This window comes from Choristoneura fumiferana, chromosome 9 (assembly GCF_025370935.1).
Source record: "Choristoneura fumiferana chromosome 9, NRCan_CFum_1, whole genome shotgun sequence".
In the NCBI taxonomy this organism is placed as follows: Eukaryota; Metazoa; Arthropoda; class Insecta; order Lepidoptera; family Tortricidae; genus Choristoneura; species Choristoneura fumiferana.
This window is the reverse complement of record NC_133480.1, coordinates 16,719,351-16,726,189: the sequence shown is the minus strand read 5'-3', so window position 1 is coordinate 16,726,189 and position 6,839 is coordinate 16,719,351.

Below are 6,839 nucleotides of genomic sequence, written 5' to 3'. Positions count from 1 at the left end.
ATATTAATTTTTATTTCATGGTAATCTGAAATATAATTGAATTAACAGTGTAGTACCTTTTCCCTAACTCGTTGGCATCGCGGAAGTTTAGAAAAGAAAAAACGTCTAAAGATATTTGTTCTTATGTGACAACACTAGACACGTCACTTCTTTTTCCGCCCGACGGCATCGTGGATCGGCATTGTGCAAAATAGTGCAAAATAGTGTTTTTAAAATATAAAAGCTATGCCCAGTGAACGAAAACTTATTAAAATATTAAAAGAATGTGCGGCGTCCCTCGAGAAGGGTCACAATCGCCATCGGCGTCGGCGCAGACGCAGTCGGAGCCGGAGCCGGAGCCGGCCACGCGGCGGCAGATCCCGGAGTCGTAGCCCGTGCGACGTGAGCCCTCGCCGCCACCGGAGTCGCCTCCCCGGATTGAGACAGAACAGAAAGAAGACGAGAGTGACAAAGTAGAAGGTGAGTTCGCGCAAATTTTTACTTTGACATTCAGACTAACCTAAAAAAGTTCATCAACAGACGCCCGCGATAACGTTAAGCTTGAGTAACATTGTGTGTTTGCATTGTACAAATTCTTCTCCATGGTTGCTCATCGAGTGCGAGAACTGCGAGATACTCAAGGTATCAATCAAGGTCTCTGTTATACTGGATGGCGTAATTCTCTGAAACGCGGCCATTGACAGATGCTAACACTTCGATGTAGCAAATGGCTCGCATGCTAACGCACTCACTGTGTTTGGTTTTTTCCTCACAATTACTGAATACGAAATGCTTACACTGTTATTTCTATGATACAATAACATAAGCCTGACTTGACACACTATGCTTTCAACCTCTGTGCACAACCATTGAGTACCGATACTCCTGCTATCATTTCTATGTGGCAAAATGGTTTGACATGCTTCAGCATGTCTAATGCTGAACCCCTTCTAGCAGCCATTGAGTACGAGATACTCGCGCTATCATTTCTATGTGGCAAAATGGCCTGCAAGCTTGTGCTTAAGGTGTCTTCTTCCTGTGCTTTCCAGATGCGGTAATGGTTAACCCATTCAGTGAAGCCCTCGGGGACGACTACATAGAAACAACCAAGTATGACAAAAGCATTCACGAGGATATATCCCGCAGATGGACACACATAATAGTCAATGGATTGTCAAAGGAACAAAGAGATAACATTACAAAGAAATACAAGATTCCAGGAAACTGCACAATATTGGAAGCACCGGCAATCAACATTGAAATAAAAAATGTACTCGGTGACAGCTCTAAACTAAGGGACAAAGTATCGAGATAGGCCAAGCTCAGTTGGGCCTGGCAACTGGTATTATTGGAAAGGCAATGACACAGCTTATGGAAAATGAAGAACTAAACAAAACACACCTCATAAGCTTGCTCAGTGATGCATCCAAATTACTAAATGACCTAAATTTTCATCAAACTAAAACTAGGAAAAGTTAATAATTCCTTCTTGGATAAAAACTTTATTCAAACAATTGAAAAGTCAAATAGAAATGCTTTTTTGTTTGGTGATGACCTGTCAGAAACCATAAAGACAGCAAAAACACTGCAGCAGTCAATGGCCCACATAAAGAAGACTGTCACTCCGAGCACAAAAACTACAAAGTCGGGAAACCGCAATGGTCCGCCACTTCGCCGAAGGGCAAGGGGATGACGCGTGGCGGACCGAAGACACAGGAGTTCCAGTCACCCAGTCGTTCCATCCAGTCAACCAGCAGAAACGATATTCTTCGAACCAGAACCAGCGCCGCCCAGCGAAGCCAGCACAGAGGCCCCGCAGTGCAGCATACCGGCGCTAACTAACCAGGTACATGCTGGAATATAACAAACTATTTAAAATGTTGGGAAGCCTTAACCGCTGACCCTGTAATTCTACAGTGGGTACGGGGGTATCGCATACCATTTGAAACGGAGCCATTCCAAACATCATTACCTGTTAATAATTTACCAGCAAATGAAACAACAGCAATGACTGAGTCTATCCATAACCTACTTGCACTTGGTGCTGTTAGTCCTTGTGAACATACTGAAGGCGAATTTTTGTCCAAAATATTTTTAAGACCTAAACCTAATGGAAAATTTAGATTTATTCTGAACCTGAAACCACTTAATAAGTTTATTTCTCCTAAACATTTTAAAATGGAGGACATAAGAACTGCCATCAAATTGATTTATGAAAATTATTACATGTGCTCCATTGACTTAAAGGAATCATATTTTCTTGTCTCGGTACACAATCCCACAGAAAATACCTCAGATTTGAACACTTGGGACAATTATATGAATTCACTTGCATGCCTTATGGCTTATCTACTGCCCCAGGGTTATTCACAAAACTACTTAAACCAGTAGTAGGTTACCTAAGAAACCTAGGTCACATGTCTACCATTTACTTGGATGACTATTTATGTATTGGGCAATCATCAACTGCATGTATATCCAACATGAACGCCACGATACAACTCTTTCAATGCCTAGGCTTAATAATTAACTATGAGAAAAGCAATTTAACCCCAAGTATGAAGTGTCCATTTCTTGGATTTGTTATTAACTCTAAGGACATGTGCTTAGAACTACCTAGTGATAAAAAAACACGCATAATAGCGTTAGTTAGAGAACACTTGCAATTGAAAAAACTTAAAAAAGACAATTTGCAAAACTTTAGGAACACTGATTTCGGCATGCCCCGCTGTCCCTTATGGATTAATGCATACTAAACAAATGGAACGTAGTAAATACCTAGCCCTTCTGCAGGGACAAGATGATTATGACACTATAATGACACCTTCTAATGATATATTACCTGATTTACAGTGGTGGCTAGATAATATCCCTCATGCTAAAAGGAAACTGTCAGAAAATAAATTTAGTATGGAAATATACTCAGACTCTAGCCTTACAGGGTGGGGATCATACTGCAATGGCGAGCGTACTGGAGGTCTGTGGTCAGATAATGAACAAAAACTTCACATTAACTTATTAGAACTCACTGCAGCGTATTTTGCTTTAAAATGCTTCGCTGACAAAACTAAAAATACTAGAGTACTGCTCAGGATTGACAATACTACCGCCATTGCATGTATTAATAAAATGGGAAGCGTGCAATACCCCCACCTTAACACAGTTGCCAGGAAAATCTGGCTGTGGTGCCAAAAACGCAACATACATGTTTATGCAGCTTACATCAAGTCTAAAGACAATGTTATTGCTGACCAGGAGTCTAGAAACACTAACATAGACACAGAGTGGGAACTGTCAATTGATGCCTACAAATCAATATGTGACACATTTGGGAAACAAGACATTGATCTGTTTGCCAGTAGAATCAATGCTAAATGTACAACATATGTATCATGGAAGAGAGACCCATATGCATTTAACATTGACGCTTTTACGCTTGACTGGTCGGAACATTACTTCTATGCATTTCCTCCATTTGCGATACTATCCCGATGTTTCCACAAAATTAAACAAGACAAAGCAAAAGGCGTTGTGGTGTTCCCAGTATGGACCTCTCAGCCGTGGTACCCTTTAGCTAAAACACTAATGATATCAAAACAAATTACACTAAAACCTAGTAAAAAATTGTTACTATCACCTTTCAGAACTCCACACCCGCTGAGCTCATCGCTTTCCCTGGCAGCCGCAATCTTCTGCGGCAAGCATTCCGACTCAGAAATTTGCCAGAAGGATCATTAGACATAACTATAGCCTCTCTAGCGGCAAGTACACTTAAACAATATAACACTACATATACTAAATGGTGGGCCTTTTGCAGACAGTACAAACTAGACGTGTACAAAGCATCAATACCTCAAATTCTACAATTCTTAACATACAGATTTGAGGAAAACGCCAGCTATAGCACTCTTAATACGGACAGGTCGGCACTAGCATTATTAATGGAAGGTAGTATAGGCACGGATGATAGGATCGCAAGATTTATTAAGGGAGTGTACAGACTACGACCACCAATCCCAAAATATGTGAGTATGTGGGACCCTTCAAGAGTGCTGCGCTTATTAACAAACTGGCCAGAAAATAGTTTTTTAAGCTTGGAAAAAGTCACCAAAAAACTGTCGATTCTTTTAGCTTTAGCTTCAGCTCAGCGGGTTCAAACATTGTCTGCCATAAAAATTAATAATATTAACGAATATGAGTCAAAAATTTTAATCAATATCACAGATGTAATAAAAACCTCAGTTAGTACTAAATCTCAACCACCATTAACCTGCCATTTTTTGAAAGTAACCCTCAAATTTGTCCAGCCAGAGCTCTTAAAGCATATTTAAATAAAACAAAATTAATAAGAAATAATGAACCTTACCTTTGGATTACATTTAAAAAACCCCACAGAAGAGCATCAAGTCAAAGCATCAGTCGATGGAAAAATGTGTTATGTCAGAGAGTGGAATTGACACCTCCACATTCAGCTCACATAGCACAAGACATGCTGCTTCTTCAATCGCAAAAAAGCGCGGTGTTCAGTGGGACATTATTAGGAAAGCGGCTGGATGGACAAAAAATTCAAATACATTCGCAAAATTTTATGATGTACCAATTATTGACGATAGCTCATCACAAGGGAGCTTTGCTATGGCAGTACTGGAAATAATTAAAGACATTTAAAGAATTAGCCTTACAACATGATGATTGTGATTTATAATTATTATTATTATTGTTTGTAGTTAACTAATTGTACTACAAAGCTAAATAAAGTTGATGATTGTAACAGATGTTTCTTTCAGAATACTTCGATACATCATCATTTACCTGCTCATCATTGCTGACAACTCTGAACATCTACACTGTTTAATTCAATTATATTTCAGATTACCATGAAATAAAATTAAGAATTAAACGAGCTTACCTGTAAGCGAAGTCTGATTCTAATTTTTTTGAATGGTAATCTGAAATATAATTACCCACCCAGCCCTAGATTAAACCCATGAAGCAATGATGAGGTACATTCACAAGACATCAACTATTTAGATAGAACAATGGCTTGTGAATCTTCGAAAAGCCATAATGTGCTTTACTGACTGAGTAAACAACATTTGGCTTTCTCTCTCTAAAATAAGTGACGTGTCTAGTGTTGTCACATAAAGAACAAATATCTTTAGACGTTTTTTCTTTTCTAAACTTCCGCGATGCCAACGAGTTAGGAAAAGGTACTACACTGTTTAATTCAATTATATTTCAGATTACCATTTCAAAAAATTAGAATCAGACTTCGCTTACAGGTAAGCTCGTTTAATTCTTAATCATAGTGGATAAAATCATTACGTCTTACATGCAATTTCTCTGAATTAAAGTAGATTTTTTGTTTCAGTTAGTGAATGACAATGACGAAGAAGTATTAGAAGTGAACGCAAAAGGAGAACTATATCTAAAAAGCAAGTGTATCTTGAAGGTACTGTTACAGTTATTTTTGTTTAGTACACATTACTACACTCCTTTAGTACAATACTTATATTCTCCTGACAAACCAAAAAGAAATTACTGAGACTACCCAGTTTTATTAACCATAGTTAAAAAAAACTTTTTTTCATATTTAAGCCTGCAATCAGTCTTATATCTAGACTAATCAGGTGGGTTGCTAGAAGTTGGGATGGGGCAAGGCAGATATGCGCAGCTCCGTCTTTCCTTAGTAAAGCAGCACACATCGGCGCTCTTGAGTCTTTTATTCTTCTTCTTCTTTGATAACGAGTTTGGGTTAATAGTCATGCGATCCCTGTATATGGCTGAATAAAAATTGAAAATATATAATTACTGATTTGCTTTTAGCACCCGTGTCTAATATAATCTCTGCTGACAGTATTGTGTAAGTTCAGTCCATTTTTAGTTCAACTAATATTTCATTTTGTGCAGGGGTACGTCAATAACGAAGAGGCATACCACGACACAGTCACCGCCGATGGCTGGTTGAAGACCGGAGACGTTTTCTACCGCAATGAGCAAGGCCACCTCTTCTTCGTTAACAGAACGAAATTGGGTTTCAAGTACATGAACCACCACGTAAGTTTCTTATTTTTCATTGGTTATGCTATAAGACCAAATTTCAACTTTCTAGGACAACTGGAAATACCCAATGTTTTTTATGATTTCGACAATTTGCATCACATCACCATCATCCTATATTTAGCAGTCCACTGCTGGACACAGACCTCCCCCAATGATCCATGTCCTCGGCCTTGCATGGAGACACCTTTTTTTAACGACTATTTCTTTTGATTGCGTTGATTCTTTCACTGATTCAGCGTGATACCTCCACGCGTTACTAGTACGCGTAGGTATTAATTAGTACTGTACTATATATTCTCAAAGTCATAGTCAAAGACGAAATATCTTTATTCAATTTAGGCTATAGCACTTATGAATATCAAAAAAACTACTTCTATCCTTATGCAATAAAGTGACTCTAGAGAAGTATAAGGGTTCCCTTTTTTCCTTTTAAGGCACGGAACTCGAAAATAACAAGGATAATCAAAGATAAATGATTAAGATAGATGACAACAGGAGATTGTACACCAAGAGCATAAAACGAGCCATTTTACCCGAGGAGTTCATATGAATGTAGCCACCCGAGCCGGTGTGCGTTTATACTCTGCTTTTCACTTCGATGGCGAGGAAATTAAATAGCAATAGTGTAAACATTGTTTACTTACTAGGTACCTAGGTTTATGTCACCTAGATCCAGCATGAACACCAACTTCACGAGCATGAGAAGTGAAAAGATACTTGATATAGATAAGAAGAATAAAGATAAGATGACTGATGATGATGACATGTATGTAGGATGAGTGGAAAGGAGTGTAATC